This window comes from Rhinolophus hipposideros (genome assembly GCF_964194185.1).
Source record: "Rhinolophus hipposideros genome assembly, chromosome: 6".
NCBI classification, from domain to species: domain Eukaryota; kingdom Metazoa; phylum Chordata; class Mammalia; order Chiroptera; family Rhinolophidae; genus Rhinolophus; species Rhinolophus hipposideros.
This window is the reverse complement of record NC_138052.1, coordinates 90,122,472-90,150,305: the sequence shown is the minus strand read 5'-3', so window position 1 is coordinate 90,150,305 and position 27,834 is coordinate 90,122,472. Positions and strand designations below refer to the sequence as shown.

Below are 27,834 nucleotides of genomic sequence, written 5' to 3'. Positions count from 1 at the left end.
ACCTCTAAAGATGAAGTATGTTATTATTAACCCAAGACTTGACTAAAAGATTTTAACAACCAAGAATCTTTGGTTGTGATAGCAACACTAAAAAATCAGACCCAGAAAAGGGAAAAGGAGGTTGTTCACTGATTAGCCCAAAATGGGTCCTACCTTGTTCTACATATAATTCAAAAATGGAAGGAAGAGGAAAATATACATAAAACAAAAACCGAACTCAGGTGGATTCGATGAATTTTTAAAACATAAGCGACAAAATGCTTGTTTTTCCCCTCCCACCCTAGCCTATATTTATTTTGGCTGTTCACACCTCCTTCCAAATGGCTGGTCAAAACATCAATCCTTCTGGAATAAAGTTGAAAAATTATTATTTCAGCCTACAAATATCTTCCAAAAAATCATTCCAAAAACATTAACATATTTTATATAGAAAAATAAAGACAAAAATTGCGAAAGAAAACTGGAAAATGCTCACAATTCCTGTAAGCTGTTGTAACACTGCATTTAGAAAGCTGTGATTATTTCACAAATACTGCTTTAAATTCTCATGACCTGTGCATTAGCTGTTATCAAGATACATGTTTTCAGATGACAGTTTTATATATGTTTTTAGAGAGAGAAGTTTTGCTCTACTACAAATAGTTTATATTAAAGCCTTAGGAGGCTTTAAGAAAAAAAAATAACCTGGGCTACTTCAGAATATGTATTTCTTAGCTTGTTGTTTTTATTGCCACTGTAAAATGAAACTTTTGGTACAAAAAAAGGATAAGAATAGAGACTAAGGGACAAGATTATTATGCGCTAATTAAATGCCTCCTTTTCTTTGTGTTTTTCTCATTTTTAGAAAATGCTTTTATTTGCTTTTTTTTAGTCCTTGATAAAATTTGGCCAATTTTTCACCTCATCACAAAGCCCCAAATGGAAGGCCTACGTACTTCTTGATTTTAGAACCTTTAAAACAATGGTTATATTCATGAAAATGGAAAGTGACGAGTACTTGTCCAATCCTTCTTTGAAGCCAACAGCATAATGTATTTCCAGCACAAATGATCAAGAAATAAACATATGAAGTCGCCTTCCACTTTAGAATCTTTCCTCCAAGCTTCTGGGGTTTAATAACCTCTTCCCTTTGCTCCAAAGGATGGTATCAGTTTCCTACTTCTGGGTTATGTCTGTGTCCTCTTTTTGCCTCATCATTGCTCCATATGTGTTGACTCTGTTCCTTGTATGAAATTCTCTAGGTTTAAATAGCAAGTATAGTTTCTATATTTGTGCCTGGACACTGACTAATACGACAGTAAGTAGGAAAATTTGAAAATATAAAGGGATTTTGGAGAATTTTCCACTGAAGAGGGTAAATGAGGGAAAATTGAATGGGAAGTGAATAAAAAGTAGAGAAGCAACAAATGCCTATGTAATTGAAAGTAAGGTTCCAACTACTTTATAAATTTCTCAACCATAAACATAAATTTGCTGATGCCAATGACAGTTTCTAATACCTTTGCTTTTTGATCTATCAGTGTTTAACATATTTTCCTTCCATATAAAAATTTATTGTGATCGATTGATTCTTAAAAGAGAACAAGAAAGTCTTTAAAAAACAAAAGGATAGGTATTACATACAGGGTCACTTTGCTGTCCCCATACTTTCTCCCAGAGTTAGACATTTGTAGATGATCTTGCCAGTTTGTCTGTTCCTGTATGCATTAAAGAGCCGCTGTAGAATATCACACAAAATTATAATAGATTTATATTGTTTTCTATTATGTTGATGAATACAGCTCACACAGGTATTCAACACTGCCACAAAATATTATTGTCTTTCCAATTTCCATAATGACAGTCTTACTTCTTGTATTTCTTTCCCAACCAACTTTTAAGAGATAATGTTGTTGTTTTTAAGAAAATAAAAGCAATTTCCAGTCAAAACAGAGGAATAGGTAAACACTGTGCTCACATCCTCTCAGGACCACATCAAAATTACAACTAAACTACAAAACAACCATCATTGAGAATCACCTGAAGCCTTGCCGAACTGAAACCCTACAACTACAGACATACAGAAGAAGCCACCTTGAGATTGGTAGGATGAGCAGTAAGGCAGACAAGCTGATCCCATACCCATGTGTGATAATTAAAAATCAGGAGGGATATTTTGGCTGCTGAGTTCCCCGAGGAGGAGGGAGGGGTCCCAACCCCATACCCCGTTCAGGGTTCCAATGCCAGGGAGAGAAGTCCCCATAATTTTTGGTTGTGAAAACTAGTGGCTGAGAGAGACAGGGTGGCTGAAGTCCCAGGTGCTCCTCATGCAGGGCCTGCTCACTGATTTACTCATTGATAGATTCACTCACTCTGAGTTCCAGCACTTGGGCAACAGCTGGAAGGGTGACAGGTACACATGGGGAGGAAATGAGTTGTCTGGCTTCAGGGAAAGGGCTAGAGAGGCAGCTTTTTTCCAGATGGAGGAGCTGGGGGAAGCCATTGTTTCTTTCTTGAGCCTTCCTCCATCAACCTGGCTAAAACCATTCATTCGTCCTGATTCCCTGAAGCCCCACCCCACCCAACTTTCCAGCACACCCAAATTGCTTCCACTTGCTTTGGCTCATGCTGCAGATTTTCCTAAAGTCTCTCAGAGGTTCACAAAACCCAAACAAGCAGCATCTGGTTTCAGGGTGTCCCATACCTCTGGCTGAGCAGCCTTAAATCTAGCATTAATGACAGCTGGCCTCCATTTGCAGCTTGACCTCTTGAGGCACCTCCAAGCACAGCATGGGCAATAGCCATCTGTAGACTGCTTTGTGGCTCATGCCAGGTGGCTCAGGGCAGAGTACAGGCTGCGCTGATCTTGGCCTGCAGCACGTCCCCTCCCAGGTGGCCTTAGGGCTGACATGCCCAGTGGCCAGCTTTAAACCAAGCCACCTCCAAGGATGACATACCCAAAGGGCAGACTGGGCAGGCACCAGAGCCCTGCTAAAGCGAATATTATTCCATAGAGTCAGGGCCTCCACAGCAGCAACTTCACTATAGTCACTGCCAGTCCTCACAATCCAAGAGCCTGCATGTCAGTCATTCCCATTGCCGTTCAAAGAACAACCACGGGTCAATTACAACGGTAGGGCACAAACCACACACATAGGGACACACCTGGAGCACCCAGTTCTGGTGACCAAGGAGACTGTGCCAATGGGCCCCACAGCACACCAACTATACAAGGCCACTGTATTAAGACCAGGAGACAAAAGAGCCTTACCTAATATATAGTGTCGTGCAGGGGACCCTGCTCGCTGCACCATTTGTCGTGCAGGGTCTCAGCTCCCACTCCCCGCCCAAGAACGCAGGACATGGTAAGGCCAAAAAGGAACACCCACGGAGCCATAGATAGGGGAGTCATATCACTATATTCTCACCGGCGGCATCTGCCTCTCTGCAATCTGCTCTTGCTTGCCCCCATTCTTTCTGCTAGCGTAGCCACAACCGTTATATTAGTGGCCAATGGCTTACGGGTTACAGCTGACGGCCAACTAGCCACAGCTGCTGGCCATCTGATCACAGTTGATGGCCATTTACTACCCGAGCCAGCACCTTTTTATTGTGAGACCGAGAGCCTGGAAACTGTTTTTTGGGGCTTTGTCCCCACACTAGAAATAACCACAGGGAGGCAGCCAAAATGAGGGGCAGAGAAACTTATCTAAAATAAAAGAACACAACAAAGCTCTACAAAAAGAACTAAACAAAATGGAGACAAGCAATCTACCAAATGCAGAGTTCAAAACACCGGTTATGAGGATGCTCAGTAATCTCAGGGAGAACTTCAACAAAGAGGAAGGAAACATAAAAATGGAGATAAAAAACATTAAAAAGAACAATCAGAAATAAAGAGTATAATAACCGAAATGAAGAAGACATTATAGTGAATCAACAATAGATTAGATGAAGAATAGGATTGAATCAGTGATTTAGGAGATAAGGTAGCAGGAAACACCCAAACAGAATAGCAAAAAGAGAAAAAAAAATCCAAAAAAATGAGCATAGTTTAAGGAGCCTCTGGGACAATATCAAGCATACCAACATTTACATCATAGAGGTACCAGAAGGAGAAGCAATGGAGCAAGGAATTGAAAACCAATTTGAAGAAATAATGATGAAAAACTTCCCAAATCTCATGAAGGAAATAGATATTCAGGTCCAGGAAGTGCAGAGAATCCCAAATGAGATAAACCCAAACAGTCCCACACCAAGACACATCAAAATTAAAATACCAAAGGTTAAAGACAAGAAGAGAATCTTAAAAGCAACAAGAGGAAAACAGTTACATACAAGGGAGTTCTCAATAAGACTGTCAGCTGATTTCTCAACAGAAACTTTATAGGCTGAAATGCATTGGAATGAAATATTCAAAGTGATGAAAAGCAGGGATCTATACCCAAGATTACTCTGGCAAGCAAAGCTATCATTTAGAATGAAAGGACCAATACGGAGCTTCCCAGACAAGAAAAAGCTAAAGGAGTTCATCACCACCAAACCAGTATTACAAGGAATCTTATAGGTCTTCATTAAGATGAAAAAAAAAGTTCAAAAATATGAATAATAAAACATAATAATTACATATCGATCACCTATTACATTAAATATAAATGGATTAAATGCTCCAATCAAAAGACAGTGTAGCTGAAAGGATAAGAAAACAAGACTCTTACATATGCTGCCTACAAGAGACTCACTTCAGATCAAAAGGCACACACAGACTGTAAGTGAAGAGAAGGAAAAAGTTATTTGGTAAAAATGGAAACATACAAAAATCTGGAGTAGCAATATTTATATGAGACAAAACAGACTTTAAATCAAAGATTATAACAAAAGGCAAAGAAAGATAATTATGTGTATTTATGTGAAACTCAAAACAGTACTTTAAAGGAACAAGTGCATCCATATGTTCATTGCAGTATTATTTACAACGGCCAAGATATGGAGGCAGCCTGGGTATCTGTCAGTGGACAAATGGATAAATATGAAGTCGTACATACATACAATGGAATATTACTCAGCCATTAAAAAGAATCAAATTTTGCCATCTGCAACAACATGGATGGACCTAGAGGGAATTTTGCTGAGTGTAGAAAGTCAGACAGCAAAAGACAAATGTCATATGATTTACTTATAAGTGGAATCTAAATAACAAAACAAACAAATGAAACAGAAACAAATTCATAGATATATAGAACATTTTGATGGTTGCCAGATGGGAGGGGGGTTGAGGTTAATGGAAAATGGGAAGGGATTAAGAAGTACAGATTGGTTGTTACACAGTAGTATTGGGGATGTAGGGTATTGCATGAGGAATATAGTCAATAATATTGTAATAAGTAGGTATAATGTCAGGTGAGTACTAGATCTGTCAGGGTGATAGATGGGAGTGGGGTTGGGAGTAGGGCGAAAAAGGTGAAGGGATTAAGAAATACAAATTGGAAATTACAAAATAGTCAAAGGAATGTAAAGTAAATCATAGGGAATATAATCAATAATATGGTAATAACTATGCATAGTGCCAGGTGGGTACTAATTAGGAGGATCGATTCTTAAATCATATAAATGTCTAACCACTATGCTGTGCACCTGAAATTAATATAAATAATATTGAATGTCAACTGTAATTGAATTTTTTTTTTAAAAAGGTGGGGGGAGGAAAAAAAATGGCGGCGTGAGGTGAGCCTCTGTAACGCTCCCCTGGAATTTACAACGAATCGGACAACAATAACTCCACAAAGGACTCCTTGCACAGCAGACAGGCAAGACGAAGAGGCCGACTACTGAATTCACCTCCAGGTGGGTGAATCGCGCGAGCGGGGGAGGAGGGAGAGGAGAAGTGCGGAGACAGAGCCGCGGCGGGCGCAGGACACAGACCTAGCTCAGTGCTCAGAGCCCGCTGCTCCCGGAACTACTGCCGCTGCGGGAGAGGGAAGGACTCGGACTGCTAGGGCTCCACTCACGGCCCGCAGGGCTGAGGGGGCAGCATACAAAACCGCTGAACCCAACGCTCGCTCACGGCAGACCTCGGAGCAAAGACTGAGGGAAGAGGGCTGAAATCGGTGGTTTAAGCCCTCACTGCCGAGCGGAGAACGGAAGCCTTAGGCACGGAGACTAGCCGCCCCCTCCCTACCCTCCCAGAGCTCGCCCCGCCCCCACCTGCCCCGTGCTAGAAGCCATAAAGTAGCAGTGTCGGATCAAAGGACAGAATATTTGCTGCTCTGAGAACTGTGGACTGCAGACACAGATTCGCAGTTCAACTAATTCCGGCAAAGGGGAGGGAGCTGTGGAAGCAGGACTGGCTGTGGTGGTGGTCGCCGCCATTGCTCTGGGCCACCTCTCACAACTCACCCCGCCCCTGGCCCCACCTATCTGGGCGGATCCCTGCAGGAGTAAACGGAACTGCTGAAACAAACGGGCTCTGAATCTGGTGCAGAAAGAGCTTTGGAACTCCAAAAGCTCTTCGCATACCTATCAACCTGTTGCAGAAGACACTCCTGCAGATGTCTAGGAAGAGAAATAGTAAATCAGTGATAGCCATGAATAACCAAGGCAACAAGATAGCTCAGAAAGAAAGTGAAAAGTCTCCAGAAAAGGAACTTAGAGATATGGACCTTTGTGATTTAAATGACAGAGAATTCAAGATCGCAATTCTGAAAAAACTGAACGAGATGCAAGAAAACACAGAAAGGCAGTTTAATGAACTCAGAAACACAATCAAAGAACACCATGAGCATTTTACAAAAGAGATTGAAATCTTGAAAAAGAACCAAATAGAATTTCTGGAGATTAAGAACTCAATAGAAGAAATTAACAATAAAATATCCAGCTTAGGTAGTAGAGTTGACCAGATGGAGGAAAGAATCAGTGACATCGAAGATAGGAACCTGGAATTTACACAGAGGGAAGAAGAAAGAGACTTGAGACTTAAAAGAAATGAAAGAACTCTACAAGAACTTTCTGACTCCATCAGAAAGAGCAATATAAGAATAATGGGCATACCAGAAGGAGAAGAAAGAGGGAAGGGAACAGAGAATATATTCAAACAAATCGTCGATGAGAACTTCCCAAACTTGTGGACAGAACTGGATCCTCGAATCCAAGAAGCAAATAGAACACCTAATTACCTCAATCCCAACAGGCCTTCACCAAGGCACATTGTATTGAAGCTGTCTAAAATCAATGATAAAGAAAGAATCCTCAAGGCAGCCAGGGAAAAGAAGACGGTAACTTACAAAGGAAAGCCCATTCGATTATCATCAGATTTTTCAGCAGAAACTCTACAAGCTAGGAGGGAATGGAACCAAATATTCAAACTATTGAAAGAGAGAAATCATGAGCCAAGAATAATATATCCAGCAAAGATCTCCTTTAGATATGAAGGAGGAATAAAGACCTTTCCAGACATCCAGAAGCTGAGGGAATTTTCTAATACACGACCTGCACTACAAGAAATACTAAAGGAGGCTATTAGACCACCATCAACAGGGACAACTTGTGGCAACCAAAACATAAAAAGGGGGAGCGTAAAGGCCTGAACTGGAATATGGGAATAGAGAAAGTAAGCAGACTGAAGAAACTGGAATACTCTAAATATCAAACTTTCTTTTACATAAACTCAAGGGTAACCACTCAAAAAACATCCAAATCTGAAATATATACTGTAATAAAAGAAGAAACAGAGGGAAACATCATAGAATACTACCACACAGAAATAACAGACAACAACAAAAAGGCAAAGAAACAATGGAGATACAGCCTTACCAGAAAACTAAAGACAGAATGACAGGAAATCCTCACATATCAATAATCACCCTAAATGTAAATGGACTGAACTCACCAATAAAGAGACACAGAGTAGCAGATTGGATCAAAAAACTAAACCCAACCATATGCTGCCTACAAGAGACACATCTCAGCTACAAGGACAAGCATAGACTCAAAGTGAAAGGGTGGAAATTGACATTCCAAGCAAATGGTACCCAGAGAAAATCAGGTGTAGCCATAATGATATCCGATGAAACAGACTTCAGGGTGTAAAAGATAACAAGAGACAAAGATGGACATTTCATAATGGTAAAGGGGACTATACAACAAGAAGACATAACAGTCATCAATATTTATGCCCCCAATCAGGGAGCACCGAAATATACCAAGCAACTACTAACAGAACTAAAGGGAGAAATTGACCAAAACACAATTATACTAGGGGACTTAAATACATCATTGACAGCTATGGATAGATCATCCAAACAGAAGATAAATAACGAAATCGCAGCCCTAAATGACACATTAGATGAATTGGACATAATTGACATATATAGAGCACTTCATCCTAAAACATCAGACTATACATTCTTTTCTAGTGTACATGGAACATTCTCAAGGATAGACCATATATTGGGACACAAAATCAGCCTCAGCAAATTTAAGAAGATTGAAATCATACCAAGCATATTCTCTGATCACAAAGCTTTGAAATTGGATATCAACTGCAAAAAGAAAGCAGGAAAAAACACAAATACATGGAGATTAAACAACATACTTTTAAAGAACGACTGGGTCAAAGAAGAAATTAGAGGAGAGCTCAAAAGATACATAGAAACAAATGATAATGAAAATACATCCTACCAAAATTTTTGGGATGCCGCGAAAGCAGTTTTAAGAGGGAAATTTATATCATTACAGGCCTATCTCAAGAAACAAGAAAAATCCCAAATAAATAACCTCATGTTACACCTTAAAAAACTAGAAAAAGAAGAACAAGCGAAACCCAAGGTCAGCAGAAAAAAGGAAATAACAAAAATCAGAGCAGAACTAAATGAAATAGAGAACAAAAAGACAATAGAAAAAATTAATGTGACAAAAAGCTGGTTCTTTGAAAAGATTAACAAAATCGACAAACCCTTGGCTAGACTCACTAAGATAAAAAGAGAGAAGACACTAATTAACAAAATCAGAAATGAAAAAGGGGAAGTTATCACGGACACCACAGAAATACAAAGGATTATCCAAGAATACTATGAAGGACTATATGCCACCAAATTTAATAACTTAGAAGAAATGGACAAGTTCTTAGAAACATATAGCCTTCCAAGGCTGAACCAAGAAGAAGTGGAAAATCTAAACAGGCCGATCACCAGTAACGAAATTGAATCAGTCATCAAAAACCTTCCCAAAAGCAAAACTCCTGGACCAGATGGCTTCACTAGTGAATTCTACCAAACCTTCAAAGAGGATCTAATACCAATCCTGCTCAAACTCTTCCAAAAAATTGAAGAAGAGTCAGTACTCCCTAACTCATTTTATGAGGCCAACATTACCCTGATACCAAAACCTGGTAAGGACAACACAAAAAAAGAAAACTACAGACCTATATCTCTGATGAATACAGATGCTAAAATCCTAAACAAAATTCTAGCAAATCGAATACAACAATGCATTAAAAAGATTATTCATCACGACCAAGTGGGGTTCATCCCCGGGGCACAAGGATGGTTCAACATTCGCAAATCCATCAATGTGATACATCACATAAACAAAATAAAGGACAAAAACCATATGATTCTATCAATTGATGCAGAAAAAGCATTTGATAAGATACAACATCCATTTATGATTAAAACACTTACTAAAATTGGTATAGAAGGAAAATACCTCAACATAATAAAGGCCATATACGACAAGCCCTCAGCTAACCTCATAATTAATGGTGAAAAGCTGAAGCCCTTTGCTCTACGTTCAGGAACACGACAAGGTTGTCCCCTATCACCTCTGCTTTTCAACATAGTGTTGGAAGTCCTCGCCAGAGCTATCAGGCAAGAGAAAGAAATAAAAGGCATCCAAATTGGGAATGAAGAAGTTAAATTGTCACTCTTTGCAGATGACATGATGCTATACATAGAAAACCCTAAAGACTCCACCAAAAAGCTATTAGAAACAATCAATGAATATAGTAAAGTTGCTGGCTACAAAATCAACGTACAAAAGTCCATTGCTTTCCTATATACCAACAATGAAATCTCAGAAAAAGAGATAGAAAAAACAATTCCTTTTGCAATTGCAGCAAAAAGTATAAAATACCTAGGAATAAACTTAACCAAGGATGTGAAGGATTTATATGCTGAAAACTATAAGACATTTTTGAAAGAAATTGAAGAAGACACAAAGAAATGGAAAGACATTCCATGCTCATGGATTGGAAGAATCAACATCGTTAAAATGGCCATATTACCCAAAGCCATATACAGATTTAATGCAATCCCCATTAAAATCCCAATGGCATTTTTTAAAGAAATAGAACAAAAAATCATCAGATTTGTTTGGAACCACAAAAGACCCCGAATAGCCAAAGCAATATTAAAAAAAAAGAACAATACTGGAGGTATCACACTCCCTGATTTTTCCTTGTACTACAGGGCTACAATAATCAAAACAGCTTGGTATTGGCGGAAAAACAGACTCATAGACCAATGGAATAGAATTGAGAACCCAGAAATAAAACCACATAAATATGGACAGATAATTTTTGACAAAGAAGCTAAAAACATACAATGGAGAAAAGACAGCCTCTTCAATAAATGGTGCTGGCAGAATTGGATAGCCACGTGCAAAAGAATGAAACTGGACTGCTATCTGTCACCAGGTACCAAAATTAATTCAAAATGGATCAAAGACTTAAGCATAAGACCTGACACAATAAACTGCATTGAAGAAAACATAGGTACTAAACTTATGGACCTTGGGTTCAAAGAGCATTTTATGAATTTGACTCCAAAGGCAATGGAAGTAAAAACTAAAATAAACAAATGGGATTATATGAAACTGAAAAGCTTCTGCACAGCAAAAGAAACTATTGACAAAATAATGAGGCAACCAACTGAATGGGAGAAGATTTTCGCAAACAGTTCCTCTGATAAGGGGCTAATATCCAAAATATACAAGGAACTCATGAAACTCAACAACAAAAAAACAAACAACCCAATTGAAAAATGGACAGAGGACCTGAAGAGACATTTCTCCAAAGAGGATATACAAATGGCAAATAGACATATGAAAAAATGCTCAACATCGCTAATCATCAGAGAAATGCAAATGAAAACCACAATGAGATATCACCTCACCCCAGTCAGAATGGCTTTCATCAACAAAACAAATAGTAACAAGTGTTGGAGAGGCTGTGGAGAAAAAGGAACTCTCATACACTGTTGGTGGGAATGCAGACTGGTGCAGCCGCTATGGAAGGCAGTGTGGAGGTTCCTCAAGAAATTACGAATAGAATTACCATATGACCCAGCAATCGCTCTCCTGGGTATCTACCCCAAAAATATAAAAGCATTTCTCTACAGAGACACGTGTACTCCAATGTTCATTGCAGCTTTGTTTACGGTGGCCAAGACATGGAAACAACCAAAATGTCCTTCGATAGATGAATGGATAAAGAAGTTGTGGTACATATACACAATGGAATACTATTCGGCGTTAAGGAAAGATGATATAGGAGCATTTGTGACAACATGGATGGATCTCGAGAGAATAATGCTAAGTGAAATAAGTCAGACAGAAAAAGCAGAGAACCCTATGATTTCACTGATATGTGGTATATAAACCAAAAAGAACAAGACAAACAAATGAGAAACAAAAACTCATAGACACAGACAATAATTTAGTGGTTACTAGAGGGTAAGGGGGTGGGGGGTGGGTGATGAGGGTAAAGGGGATCAAATATATGGTGATGGAAGGAGAACTGACTCTGGGTGGTGAACACACAATGGGATTTATAGACGATGTAATACAGAATTGTACACCTGAAATCTATGTAAATTTACTAACAATTGTCACCCCAATAAAATTAATTAAAAAAAAAAAAAAAAAAGGTGGGGGGAGATAGAAGGAATAAGAGGTTCAAAGTTCCAGGTACAAAACAAGTCATGGGCTATAGTGTACAGTATAAGTCAATAATATTGTGATAGTATAGTATGGTTACAGATGGTTACAGTTGGATTTACCAGAGTGATCACTTCATAAGGAATGTAAATATTGAATAACTATGGGGTACACCTGAAACTAATATTATTGTATATTAGCTATATTTTAATGAAAATCTCCAAAAACAGCAGCCTACGATAGTTACTTTAGCACCCTCCCACCTCTCACCAGTGAACTTTATCTCCCAGCATGCGTGACCTTTTATAGCCTCTGTCACACTGACTCTGGTTTTTACCATGTAACTTGCTTGGCCAGTGGCATACTAGCAAGTATGATACAAGCATGTGCTTAATAAATACTTGAATATTAGGTGTGCTGTCTTGGAAACGCAAGCTCTTTGAAACCAGTTGCCATGCTGGAAAGATCGACTACTGAATTGCGAGAACTCACATGAAGAGAAACCCTGGGGACTGAAAGACTGTTTTCTCAGCTGAGTCCAGTTAAACCCCAAAATAATGAGAAATAAGAAATCATTGTTATGTCACAAAGTGATGGGGTGACTTGCTACACAGACATAGATAACGGGAGCACAACTAGATACCAACCAGAAGTTATACCCATTTCCTCGTTTTCTCTTTGAGCATGGAGGAAAATGCCCTAATCCCAACAAAGGCAATGATGAGCTTTCATCCGTCTCTTTTGTCATCTCCTCTCTCATTCATCAGTCTGGATGAATCTCTCTGGATTCTTGTCATCACCATTCTAGCATGTTCTTGCTCCTCCCGTAATTCATACAGGTATGGACATACACACCTTACCCTGATCCCTCATCTCCTTCCAGCTACCATCCCATTTCTCTGCTTCTTTTCATAGCCAACCTTCTCCAAAAATTACATTTGCTCTCTCGCCACTTCCTCAGTCCATTTTCTCTTCAATTTGACTTCTACCTCCCCCAGTCTCCAAATTATTGCCTCGATCACCAATGATCTCTATATTGCCAGGTCAAATAGATACATTTCTGCCCTCAACCTAGTTAAGCTCTCAAGGACTTTTCACCATTCATCACTATATCTCTATACCGTCTTTTCCCTTGGATTTTAAAGTACCTCATGTTTGCCCCCTAAATTACTGGCTACTTTTTCTCAGTGTCCTTTCTTAGCTTCTCTTCTTACACCTGACTGAATCTGAGTTACACATGGGTTGCTTCTAGAACCTCTGATCTTCTGCTTTGTCTCTTGAACTGATTCTATCTAATTCAGTAGCTAAATGTTATCTTTATTCTAATGATAACCAATCTACATCTCTAACTCATTCTCCAGAAGGCTATATCCAATTGTCTACTTTTTATATCCGTTTAACTATCTACAAAGCATCTCAAGCATACCAAGCTGAAACTCAGTTCTTCCCTGATTTTTCTCATCTCAGTAAGGACTCCATCAGATATCCATTTGCTCAATCTAGAATCATAGGAGTTATGCTTAATTCTCTCATTTATTTTTCGAACAAACATTTAATTGAGCATTTACTGGCACTAAATGTACATTAGATGGCATTATTCTTGTCCTACAGGAGTTCACTCCTTAGAGTTGAAAACTGACACATGAATGGATAATTATAATACAACTGGAAAAATGTTACAGTACAGACCAAATGAAATATGCCTATAAGGAAACAGAATTCACGTACCATTCTAGGAAGTGGAGAAAACTATTTCAAATGGTTAAGTTTTGAGAAATGTGGCTTTCATTATAGGAATCATTCAGAATCTCATTTGGCTTATTACTTGAAGGTAACAAAACAAGTTCACTCATAATTATCCCTCAGGATGGAAAGTTCTCAGGTTTGAAAGAAATGTTTACAGAAGCATTTCCTAATGCAGAAAGTTTGTCAAGCTGTGGCTTCTCATTGTAGCCCTGGATATGGATTATTCTCTTTCTTATTGGATGCCTTTGAGTTATTTTCCCCTCAGTGTTTCTACAAAACATGGCTATAAGACCCACTTCAATTCTTTCTCTCTGCATTCTGGTTTCGTTCCTCTCTAGCATAAATTCAGAGTTTCAGGAAACTTGACATCGCCAGTAAACCTCCTACTCTGCAGAGACACACGAGCATTATGTAATTGAATAGTGAGGTGCATTGCTTAATATACAAACATTTTTATTTTTATTTTAAGCACTTACATTTGGTGACAATTTGAATATTTAAAAAAGTATATACATCTTTCACATATCATATTTCACTTAGGGAGTTCTAGGAGAAGGTTAAGGATCACAAACAATTTCCCTTGTCTAGTGTGATAGTCTCTGGAAGTGCAAGAGTTAGGGAAAATAATTATGCTTCATTTGAAAAAGTATTAAGAGGTATTAATAAAGGGTGGCTTTTATTGTACCCGCAGGGGTGGGAAATGCCACAGATAGTATTGACTATTGTAAAGAACTTATCCCCAATTCAATAATATTCCAGTGGAATAAATAATTATTGGTAACAGACGTAAGTTGGTATATAATGGTGAAAAATAGTTTGTATGAATTATATCAACCCTTAATAATGTATCTCTAATGAGTATATTTAATATTAATCTCTGCAGCTTTATTTCCAAATAAATAAAGGTCACCTTCAATATATATTCACTAACCATAGCAGGCTTCAGAAAAATTAGTACAAATATAAAGAAGAGTAAGACTGTTAAGAATATACAACTTAAAGCAGAAAATAGTGTTACAGAAAAAAACCCAGCAATGCCAAGCGTGCCAACATGTTGTGGAAGGGAGCACACAGAAAGAAATGCTTAACTCGGGAAAAATAATCTTGGGAGAAGTTCGGAAAACCTTCACTCTAAGAGGTTTGGGGCAGGAATGTGAAGAAGGTGAGAAATTTTTTAAGGGATGGGAGAAGTAGGTCAGCATTAAAACACAGGTAAGTCTATGAACAATGGGAAGCAACGGAGGGGGTGCATTTGGAGGGGAAAAGGGGACACTGAACCCCAGATTGTGGGTTCAGCGTGGGCTGAGAGGGCGAACAAGGTAGGACAGGTCCATGTGCACAGGGCCAGTGGGAAGGGCTTGGGGCTGCTACAGAGGGTGGCCTTTAGCTCAGACACGTTCTAAACTAGATTTGTGTTCGGAAGCATGAAAGTGAAATACAACCTTTTGCATTTATTTACTTGATGAAATAGCTGTGGTTGCTCTATTTATAATTTAAGCATCCATAGATATACTGAAACTCACTCTTGGCTTACAACCTTCCAGATTGCAAAGAAAAATGGAAATGTAGTGAATAGCACACCTTTAACAAGTTTTTATCTATATAGAGTGCTAGGATCGTTTTCTCATGGAAAAGTTTCCAGAGATAGGACAAAAAAAAAGTCTTAAATATGGCTACATTGATATATCTATATTTATATCTATTTCCCTAGCAAGGAAGGAACAGAGGTGGGCTTATGAGTAACTGCTCAAACAGAAATGGTCACACTTTTCTATTTCTCACCAATTCCATTTCTCCTACCTTGGTCTAAGCAAGCTTAGCTTAAGTAATCATCATCTCTCATCTTTATTACTGCAATAGCCTCCTGACTGGTTTCTCTGATTCTATATCTGACTCCCATGGGGTCATCATTAATACAGTCACCATGATGATTCTTTTCAAACATATGATGTATTCTTCCTCTCCACATGCTGCAGTGGCAGCCTCAGTTGCAAATCCCTAGGATGGCCTACCACAAAGGTCCTACCTGGTCTCACTTTCTTTGCCCTCTCTGACCTAATTTCCTGCCCTTGTTCTGTTCACTCACAATGCTCTTCCTACACTAACCTCTTTGCTATGCTCTTCCTGCTTTTGGATCTTTGAAGCAACACTTTTCTCCACTTGGAACATTCTACTTCAAGGTATCTACCTAAATCACATCCTCACCTCCTTACCATCTGTGCAAATTATCAATCGATTGTCTCTCACGTCTAAACTCATTCTGTTTTCCTGATTATAATAAGGGATATAGGCCCTTTACATATTGTCTCCTGGGCCAGCTGGCACAATGTTAAGCTTTGTCAATAGAGGATACTGGGAAGATATTGCAGCAGAAAACAATTTTACTTCCTGGTTGGCCCACTAGCCAAGCTGCCTCCTGCTGTGCAAGCAGCTTCCCCATGTCCAGCTCCTGCAGAGCACAGACCTTCTCTAGTGCTTGGCTCTCCAAACACCCCAAAGCCATCAGCTGCCTGCAGCAACACCCCCAACCAAGAATGGTCTTGTAGTGAATTATCTCTGATGAGAAATTACTGTGAACAGTTTTCCCCAGCACCCTCGAAGGTGGTTTCCAGCAAGTAACAAAACAAAACAAAACAAAACACGCAATTGACATTCTGTAAAATTCACTGAGCCTTGGTGCAAGAAGAAGGATTTGGGCTCACCAAACTGTTTTATTCTTTTCTTTCAGCTGTTCTCAGTAGATGAAACTGTCAGAAAGCAGAGGTTTCCAAACAGCGATGGGTTCACATGTTCTGCTCCATATAATCAACTTCATTTAATACATAGTAATAACAAAACAAATTAAAAAGTGCTTATCTTAAATCACTGCCTTCCCACTTAACAAGAAAAATCACAGAGAGCAATACATATAAAACTCTCAGTACAGACATGGGGCCATAAAATGAAAGCACTCTTTCTGCAATAAGTATATGCTTCATCGAGGTCAATTAAAGGCAAGATTTATGCACACATTCAGTCACTCTGCCTTAAAACTAGCTTTACATAGTCTCTCAAAGGTAGAGTGAAGAACTGCTCAGAAGCAGGATGCTTGTAGAATCACAAAACAGAATTAATTGGAAAGGCTCTACCTGGCCTGTAGGACTAGGACTAGGACAGAAGGGACTAAGGGAAACCCTGAATTGTAAGAATTTGAAATATTAAAACTAACTTCCAAAAGTCATTTAAGGGAATGGAATCTCAGATAGCTATTATGTCTTAATGGAGAACAATTTGTTAATCATATCTGAATGGCAGAAGCTGAATATTCTTTGATTTATAACGTGAGGGTAAACTAAAAGTTACATGGTGCCAATAACACATTAGAGCCTGTCACCAGTATTTTCTGCCACCACCTATAATTAATTTGTGTACTTTCCAAGATTCGGAAATGTAAACCAATGGAGAAAATATATTATAAGGTTTTATAAACCTAAGAGCAAGCAGACAACAATCTCATCTTTTAAATCATTCAGAGTGGTTACTGTATTGTAAACAAAGCTGGGACCGAAGTGATGGATGGCCAATGTACTTGCTCTCTAAGGACCATGAATCATGGTGCTTTTCCTTTAAGCTCTCCAAGTGCCTGAACTTCTTTCTGTATTAAAGATGCTTGAAAGTGCATTAACTCTTTGTATCGATTATTCTCCTGGAAGACTCATTTATGAAATAGCACACTCTTCAAAATATGCCCTTTCAACATGACCTATTAACCCCTACTCTGTGGGTGGCATTGAAGGTGCAAGACAAAAGGACAAGGTCCATGCCCTTAAGGAGTGCTTAGACTGGATAGGCTACAAAAGAGCAGGCAAGTGTTCAGAATAAAATACGGTAACAGATATACGGGAATTATACATAAAGCACCGTTCAATCACAGAAAAATGTGCTTACATATGTTATCAAAGAGAAGATAACACTTGCTCTGGGGCCTTAAAGGACGAGTGGAAATTTGTCATAGAGAAAATGTGGAGCAGACATTCCAGAAAGAGGGAATTTCACATGCACAGAAAGGCACAGAAGCAGGAACAAGGTTGTCCTGTTCAGAGAAAATGATGTAGTTTGGGACTGCTGTGAGAGGCATAAATCGTTGGGAGATGTGGCTCTAAAGGCTGACAGGGTCAGATAATGAAGGTTATGCTGAAGAGTTGTGCTTTTATCAGGTAAATGATGAACAGGATTGTAACATGACCAGATGAAATCATGAGTAGAATAGCGATACAGCTGAATGTGCACATGAGGAAATTCTCTCTGGAAGTAGTAAGGAAGATAGATTTGAGAAGGCGGAAAGGAAACCAGTGAGGTGTCTGTGCAGTTGTCCGGGTGAGAAGTGACAATGCTGATGGCCTGAGATAGGAGGGTAAAAGTGCAAATTGAGGGAGAGGGTCAGACATGAGAGGTATGAGGATCAGGATTGGCTAGACTTGATAATTAATTGGCAGGGATAGGCTAAGGAGAGCCATCTGACCAGGCTATCCTGTTTCTAACCTGGATATGAAGAAATATGGAGGAAATGATGGGTTCACTGTGTATATAATGAGTCTGAAGACTCTGTGATATCTACAGACAGGTGTTGGTCCAGAGATTCAGTCAGACATTTGGAGAGAATTCAGAATCCATCATGTATTTATTCATCCAATATTAGAGTAGAAGATAAGAACCAAAGACAGAGTCTAAAGACATCATCATTTACGAATTGGGTAGAACAAAAAATCCCCTCAAAGGGGAGCTAGAGTGCAGGCAGAGGAAGAAAATCAGTAGACAGCTGAGCATGAAAAACAAGGAGCACGGGATTTAGGAAATATGGGAGCAATCACTAGTCTAAAATGCTGAAGAGAAGTAACAAAGGACACAGATATATTAGGAGGCCATTGAGATGGGAACCAAGAGTGGCACTGGAGGGCAGTCAGATAGCAGCATGTTATGGATCTGGAACAAAGAGAGTTGAGGCAGTGGCGTAAGCACCTACAAGAAGGCCTTTTCGAAAGCAGCTGAAAAAGGTAGGAGGGATGCAGGATGGGGGCTTGAGTGGGCCAGTGGGTCAATGATACAGTTCAAAATGAGTAGATCCCATTTCCAACATACCTTGGGGTAAGTCCGTCTATTATAAAGATTCCTCCCCCTATGGTTAAATCTATGAGATGGAGAATAGGTACCAAGGAGTTCACACCACTTTCTTAAATAGAAAATACATTTTAACTCTTTGGTAAAGCATCTAATGCTTTACATAATCAAGTGGGAGAAAATATTTTTATAGAAAGACACTGACTAGGGTTGGAAAGATTGGGATGGGGCCAGGGTAACTCCCAGGAAACATGCTTATGTAAGTTCAAGGAAGCTCTGAACTACATCCTCTAATAGGATCGACCGTGTTCTCAGTTGTCTTCAGGATTTAGGGGCCAGACTATAGTCTAAATAAGTAGGGAAGAAGTGAGGGCTTTGCAGAGTAAGAGAGGAAGTGAAAGAGTTAGAGGTTGTTTAAGGAAGGAAAGCTGTCAACTCCTTTCCTCCATGTTCCTTACAAAATATTAGTAATTAGTAATTTAATAATTTACTATATTACTCCTTTAGTGCTTTAGTATTATTGCAAAAAAGAGAGAGATTTTTGTCCAAGCTTGAGGCTAGGCAATTTCAGAGACCTTGGGAGAAGTTGTAATGAGAATTACATTAGTATCCCCAACTCCATTCGAGGACACATGCTTTCTGATGTCCATTCAGGCATCATTGGAAATTGATGCAGAGTTGCAATTAAGAAGTTGCATAACTTGGGAGCATGTACTCTCATCTTTATTTATCATCCAAATGCTACTCAACAGGTAGGTAGAGACAGGAAGCTACTTAGTCTAAATTACCACCATCAACTCCTAAATCCTGGGTTTCTGGAGAAATCCAAAAGCCAAAGCACTGGAGAGCACCTCATCCACCTGGTGTTTTAGGGGACAGTGACTGTGTTGGGTCAAGCCCACTGGGTCAACAAGAGACTCACCAGCTAGGAAAACTGGCCATGAGGATCAAATAGTCAGACATTTATGCAGTACAATTTTTAGTATTTGCACTATTTTGGTGTTAATATTTTACTTGGATCTTTATGTTCTAGAAGTTCTTTTGCACAGGGGGTGCTGGACTAAGGAATACATTTTCTCATGTCTCCCAGGTAAGGCTGAAGCCAAAAAAAAAAATTTCCACCTTCAACTCAATAAAATAACCCAGGCATTCTGCAGTAGGGGCGTCTTCCCTTATAAAAGAAAAAGGAAAGACAAAGGGAGAAATGGGGAGGGGAGTAATAGTCCTCCATTTTTTCAGGTTGTCTTGTGATATTTATATTATTTTATTAAATTATAGTTTACTTCTTACCTCGTTAGTTAACTTTCCACAAGTTGACTTCTGATGTCTCTAACCACATAGTTGGATAGTTTCTAGGAAAACAATGTTTACATATCTCTTTGTGTCTCCGTTGTATCACTCTGAGTAGACAGAATTCTAAGCTGGTCCATAAGACTCCTGACCTCTGGGACTCACAAACTGTATAATCCTCTCTCTTTGAGGGCAGGCTGGACTGTGAATATGTTGGAGTTTCTCCTGTGATTAACTCACAGTACATGGAAAAAGATGAAGGGACTTTCCAAATATAATCAAGGTTCTTAATCTGTTGACTCTGAGTTCATCAAAAAGAACGTTATTCTGGGTGATTTATTTAAAAGAAGATCCAGGTTTTCTCTGGGGGAAAGGATCCAAATGAGTTTGTCTCTCCTGCTGTCCTTGAAGCTCTAAGCTATCACGTGTTCCACAGGCTGAGGAGCATAAATTCTGCCAAGAACTCGGGGAGCATGGGAAGGTCCCTATGTCTCAGATGAGACCCCAGCCTCCACTGGCACCTAGATTGCCGCCTTGGGTGACACTGAGTAGACTCTAGGTTTACAGAACCATGAGATAATAACGGGATGGTGTTTCCAGCTATTAAATTTGTGTCAATTTGTTGCATAGCAATTGACCACCTTCCAAATCAATGTCCTGATCACAACACTCAGGAATTTTAGGCTTATCGGTCTCTCATGGAAGAATCCATCTGCACCAACAACATGAACAGAAATCATCTTATGAATCTAAGACACTGAGTCAAATGAGGTCAAATCCAGCCACTTGTTAGAAACATGATGGGGGAGGCCATTAACAAGGCAGGGTCGTTCTTTGGACTAGAATCGACCACCATGGGAAGGCCAGAGAGTTGTGCTGCATGATGGTTTGACTTACAAACTGTTTCATTCATGGGCCTCGGGGTATATTTAGAAAAAGATCACACACTGTAGATGTACAACTCCATCTCTGTCTGAGCAGCGCTTGGTTTGACAGATGGCTTTTACACCAGGAAGCCTCGCAGCTTCTGATTCTGTCAACCAGGAAAGAGAAATCCAGGAATGTGAGCCTTCGATGCTAATCTCCCACATCTCATCCCATAAAACAAATAAGAACATGCCCTAGAACACTATCCAATGCCAAAACGATGATGATTTTGAGAGCTTGTTTTCCACTTTCTTTTGTTTTATAAGTGTGGTGCTAAATGGGGCTTTGAGCACTTCTTGGGTGCGTACTGTGAAGTGCAAGTGCCACTTGCTTTGTGAAAAACAGCCCTAAGCAGACACGTTGCCATCATTTCAGTGAGCCGTTCAGAAAGCCACCCGCATCGCCAATGCTGAGTTCTTTGAAAGAACGAAAACTGTTGGTGGGAAAGGGAGGACGCTCTCAGGAAAAGTTCCAAATAAATTCAGAAAGAGCTAAGCAGATACTCAAGAGGCCTGTTATGTCAGCATTTTCTTAGGGTCGGTCATGGGCTGGCCTGGCAAGCCTGGAAAGCCAGTGTCACTGACTTAACCACCGTCCGCTACCTGAGAATACACCCTGGTGCTGAGAAAGGAAGGACAGCAAGGTTCTCAGCATCTTCTATTCATCAGGCTCTGAGCTATGTAGTTTCCTTACGTACTTTATATCACGTGTTCTGCCTAACAACTTGGCAGGATAGACTACTTTTCCATTGCTATATTACAAGTTATCACAAACACAGCAGCTTAAATATCAATACCTTTCTATTAGTTTACAGTTGTATAGATTAGAAGTTTAGGCACAGCCAGAATCCAGGAGGCTGAGTTCTCTGCTCAGGGTCCCACAGACTGAAATCAAGGTGGTATCCAGGCTGAGCCCTTGTCTGAAGTTCTGGGGGGAAATCCATTTCCAAGGTCATTCTTGTTCTTGGCAGATTTCAGTCCCTTGCAATTACAGGACAAGGTCTCTGTTTCCTTCTGGCTTTTAGTTGAGACTATTCTCAATTCTGAGGCCACCCACATTCTTTGCTACATCTCCCTTCATCTTCAAGCACTCAGTGCTATGTTAGTTCCAGGGAATATACAGGGAGTGGGGAATCCTGAGTACCATCTTGGATACGATTCTGCCTACCACACGAGATCAGTATTGCTATTCTCACTATACAAATGAGGAAACTGAGGCTGAGAGAGAGAGAGAGAGTGATACATGTTGTCAGTGTTGATATGTAACCAAAGTCTGCCTCTAAAACCCCATGTTTTCCTAATATGTCATGCAGAGTTATAAAAGGAATGATCTTAAAAAAAAATTATGATCACCTGATAAGTATCAGAGATCTGGGCTAGTGACTGAGAAAGCAAAATCAATTATACGGCTGCCTCTGGCTGGTGCTGATTTCAGTTCCCAAACTGGAATTCTGACCTGGGAAACTTGTAGGTTCCTCAAGATAATAAGCACATTCAACGTATTTCTCATCCGCTGTCTTTAAATGCCCACAGGTTGCTTTTGAAGCTTTCTATTGGCAGAAAATCCGATTCAGGCACCTTTAAATCATGAACACTAAACAGCAAAAAAGCAACACGTATTCTTTGTAGGAAAAACCACATTAAACTACTTCTTCCAAAGCTACACAACTAATTACAGGGAAGAACCTCTCATAGTTGTCAGGCCAGATTTTTCTGGTTTCTAGAAATGATTCCTTTAAATCAGTGCTTGCTCCGTGATGTGTAGAGTAGAAGACAGGCTAAGTCGGGAGTTGTAAGGAATGTGAGGCAAAGGACCACTTCTGTTCTGCCCACGCCCAGATCCCCAATATAACAAGGCAGGTGCTCAAAGCGTGGATGGCATAAATGGAAGCATGGGAAACAACAAGCGTGGAGGCTGCCACTTCCTTGTGTGATAATCTTTATGCAGAAATGTTGGCTTTGTTTTTAAGGCAGTGGTCTGATGAACTTAATCTTCCTCCCTTGGTTCTGGTTCAGAAGCACATTTCACATTCCTAAGGTAACCATGTTTTCAAATAACTCTGCAGCTATTCCGATTTCTGATTCACAGATATGACTCTGTGAATGAAGCATCTCTAGAAGTTAAAAATCAGAAACCGGGTAAACCATCCCAATTCAAACATATGGCCTCATTGCTTGCTAAGAAACAATCTTGCAACAATATCATAAATTAAGGGATAGAAACAATTTGAAGGGAGAAGTCATAACAAGTGAAAGTTGAAAATATGTCATTTTTAGGGATTCTGAAATGTGGAGGTACTTGACATTTAGTAAAAATATTTTTTCATTACATTAAATATTTAAAATTATATTAACGTCATAATACTATGAACAGATTTTTATACCTGGGGAATATGTCCCTGTATATTTGGGTCATTATGTAAAATTGTAAACCTCTAACATGTAGAGCATGTGTGCCTATGGCCTTTCTATCCTTCTCCTTTTGTTTTTAATATATGTGCTCCTCCCAAACAAAATTTCATGGTATTCAGGCCTATGATACCAATCACTCTAGGTGGTAATCACACTTGTATAATAGTGTTAACTTGTATTTGTAGAGAAATTCTTTTTGACCACGCTCCACGGTAGACATTACCCCACTGGGTTGCCCTAAGGCTGTGAGGGAGGCCGCACAATCGTCATTCCAGTTCTTTAGGTAAGGGAACTGTCTCATTGGATCACTTGCCCAAAGCCAATGTTTGCATGTTGATTCCAAGTACAGTCTCTTCTGCTTGTGTCACAGAGCCTCTCTAACGATGACACTGAGCAATGGGGAACGTGGTTTACCTAAACAATGGGAACAGTGGATGTGAGGTTGCAGGGTCCCTGCTTTGTTTTGGATCGTATATAAGACTCAGCTTGATGGAACGCTCATCCTTCCTAGTTAACTTGCTTTATTTCATCTCATATTTCCTCAAACTAAGCAAGTACCACATGAAGGCAATAGAAAAGGACACTTATTGCAAGTTTATCTCCTGCACTGTATAATTTTTAAAGGTTTTATTGTAGAAGATCCTAAAATAGAATAGTAAGTATATGTTTTTAATGTGGCAGAATTACAATTTTTCAAAACTAAATTATACTTTTCTTGGTATGTGATTTTTTTCTTTTTTTTGGTTGTGTTCATCATTAAGCCTTCTTTCTTTCTTTCTTTCTCCCCCCCACCCATTCTGAAAAGCTGTTTCACCACAAGTCCAGTTCTTTTTAACTTCTATCCACAGGGAAGTCATAATCCCCTGGTTAAATAGAAGCTGGTTACCATGGAAATAATTCTAAGGCCACTGAATCAATATTTTGATTTTGCTGACATTTAATGTGAAAAGACAGACTAAGATTTTAAAAAGTCACTTTTCATCTTTGTTATAATTTTGATAGCTAGAAAAATTGAAAGAAAACATATGCTCTGTAATGAACTCCAGTTAACTCATGATCATAAAGAACTGAGACTCCATAAAAGAACAATCTACATATTTATATAATTTTGGCTTTGAGTACGCACATATAAATGCATGCATTTGGACTCAAGACCTTTTCCCCGTCTCTGAACTGAGCCAGGATTCTCTCCTGTTGTTATAGTAGTTATAACTTGGTAGAAGAGATTTGAACGTATCCAGTTTTATAATTGCCTTTTGATTAAGTGTTCTGAAGAAGAGGTGAAATCTGCTTTGAGAATCACTCTTCTGTAAAAGTTGACCATTTCTGTACCAGATCCTAATAGTTCATCTGGTCCACGGACCATCCTCAAAGATGGGCTACAGCTGGAGGCTCCCCAACCCATCCTCAGAGCGCCCTTGGGGGAGTGCTGTTGAAATGGACCTACTGTATAACAAACCTCACCACCCATCAAGTAGTTTTCCAAGTATAACTTGAGTCTTTGCTGCTACTGTAATTGTGTCACTGTCTCCTCTTTTATCCTCAGAAGAAATAAAGTTAACAGAGCTGCTGTCTTCTGTTTGATAACCAGCTATTTGGAAACCTAGATCTTTCGATGACGAAAGGACAGGAATGAATTATGAGCTTCACTACCTCAGGAACTAGTTACCTCAAACATTCCAAATGAATGGGGACAGTTCTATTTTTAATACAATTGAATTACCAAGCAACTGTTTCTTCTATGGGAGCAACATCATAGGTTTCTGTTTACATCACTATAAATACCTCAGGTGCCCCTCCCCCAGGGGGCTATTGTGAGGCATCACACATCTGGTAATTACACACTTAGAGTCTTTGACACGGGTCCAGGAACGTTTCCAGCATCATTCCACTGCTTGATAACACACTCCTTACTGGCTGCTTTCCTTGTCTGTTTCATCTCTCCTCTCCTCATTGGATGGCTTTTTATTCCTTTTTATTATTGCATCATACTAGATTACTTTCAGGCCTTCTTCATTCAGAGACCACTGTTCTAAATCACTAACCTTTAGCAAACAATCTAATGTAATTGATTATATAGTTTTTCTGGCAGTAAAAACATGAGAGGAGTGACTTCTGGAAACAGGATTACAGAAAATAAAGAGAAATAAAAGGCATTGTGTATCAGTATCAGAAAAACAATATTTAAAACGTTCAAAAGGCAGATATCTAGGGCCCTTTCGTGTGTTAATAAGTCAACGAAACACCTAAATTGTTTCTAAAAGCATCAATGTGTTACAAGTTGAAGGACATACTGATGACCTTGAATCATGGGAAAAAATAACCAAATTTCTAATGTACCCTAAGGCAGCAGGAAAAAAAAAAAAGCATAGTTACATAAATAGATAGACACACACTCATTGCAGTACTATTCATTTTAGCAAACCAAACTGGAACAAAATTAAGGATGCAAGAAGATAATGATTAAGTAAAATACTATGAGATACACTTCTATCCTTAAAAATGGTGTTTCTTAGCAAATTGAACACCATGGAAAATAATCACAAGAGAATAAGTGAAAATACAAAACACTTAGTGACTTTATGCACAGAGGTTTTATGATTTCAATTTTGTAAATATGCAAACACATCCATGTTATTCATATTTGTACTCTCACACACATAAACATACCCATGATGTATTTTTGCCTACATGTGTAGTAGGAAAAACTGAGCATAAGTGGAGATTTATCATATAGAATGGATGGATTAGCGTCATCTCCAGGTACTTATCTGTATTCTTCAGTATGCAGAGAGGCTTTTATTTTTTGGCTACATAGACACTTGGGCACAAAGACAGGAACAAAAGGAGAGCTGAGGGGAATGGAAGATATGGGACATGTCTCATAGGCACCTCAACTCATGGACTAGGATGAACCTTCTGTGGAAAGATTAGACCAGAAGATCAGGGAGATTTCATGAGGGACTGGGTGACAAAGAAACCTGCCCAGGTGAGGAAAGATCCATCTTGCTTCCACTCTCTGCTGCAAACCACTGTGAAACTGTGTACGCTGGGGACCCAGGGAAACCTGCTGTGGAGAATGTTTGGGACAGGCAGGGTACGGGCGGGAAAGGCCACCCATAACCTGGTACAGCCATGCTCACAGACTGGCACCGACAGCACGGGGAATCTTAAAGCATTTGCCACACACGTAACATACAAAAATCTAAACAGGCTCAGATCAAGACACTCTTGAGACTGCTCTCCCACCAAGGGGCTCTCAGGAAAAACTCAAGAGAGCTGAAACTTATTTCTTCAAGTAGGGGCTAAAGAGCTGATGACATCTCAGGTTAACATGACCTAATTTATATTCATAGACCAGCAAGAAGACTGAGATAGATTTGATCAGTGTATTTCATTGCTGAGGGATAATATAGTTGCAGGTAGAAATTAGAGACAGAGATTAGAGACCGAAATATATATACACACATATATACATATATGAATAAGAAAATATAAATATGCACACACGAATATGTATATACGTATATACACATATATATGTGTATGTATGTGTGCAGACATACACATATGCATATGTATATGTATACATACATACATACACATATATGTGTATATACGTATATACCATGTTTTCCCGAAAATAAGACCTAGCCGGACAATCAGCTCTAATACATCCTTTAATATATTATAATATAATATAATATAATATAATATAATATAATATAATACCAGGGCTTATATTAATTTTTGCTCCAAAGGATGCATTAGAGCTGATTATCCGGCTAGGTCTTATTTTTGGGGAAACAGGGTATATATGCTGGGGATGCCAAAAAAAAAATGTATACACATTTTAAGAGATGTTATCTGTATATTACTTTTCAAAGTTGAATTGACCTTGACAATTTTGATGAATACTGATTAGTTATTTTGTAGAATATAACGATTCGAATCATTGATATACATTGAGTAAGACAATCCTAATACAGCTTTTTCCTTTCTTAAAACATATAGACACACTCTATTTTTTTGGCACCCTCTGTGTATATATATTCACTGAAAGGAAGAACACCAAAATGTAAAAATATGATTAATTTTTTAAATTATTACAATTTTTTCTTCTTTATATTTTCCTATATTACAAGGTTCCTCTAATAATCACATAATACTTTTATAATTATATAAGTAATACTTATAAAAGCAAGAAAATATAAATTTTAGGTATCTTTCTAGGCAAAATAATTCCCTAATGATTTGAAGCTTTGAGGGGGTAAGAAAACACATATTATCTTTCTGATGAATTAAATACATGTTCCTGGGTATCTTTTGACCACACCCCAATAACTAGCCTTCACTTCAGCTAGATTGCTCCATTCCTCTTTCTGGGGGCCTCAGAGAGACAGACGCAGGGTTATGTGACCTAGGGAGGAAGGCAGGTGCTTGTTAACGACGT

General features: G+C 39.0%; 1 protein-coding gene across 2 annotated transcripts in view; it reads right to left on the bottom strand.

Moving 5' to 3' along the window:
* Positions 1–27,834, bottom strand: part of NYAP2 (neuronal tyrosine-phosphorylated phosphoinositide-3-kinase adaptor 2) — a 250,148-nt gene that overhangs the window by 118,589 nt on the left and 103,725 nt on the right. The gene's annotated exons all lie outside the window — the stretch shown is intronic.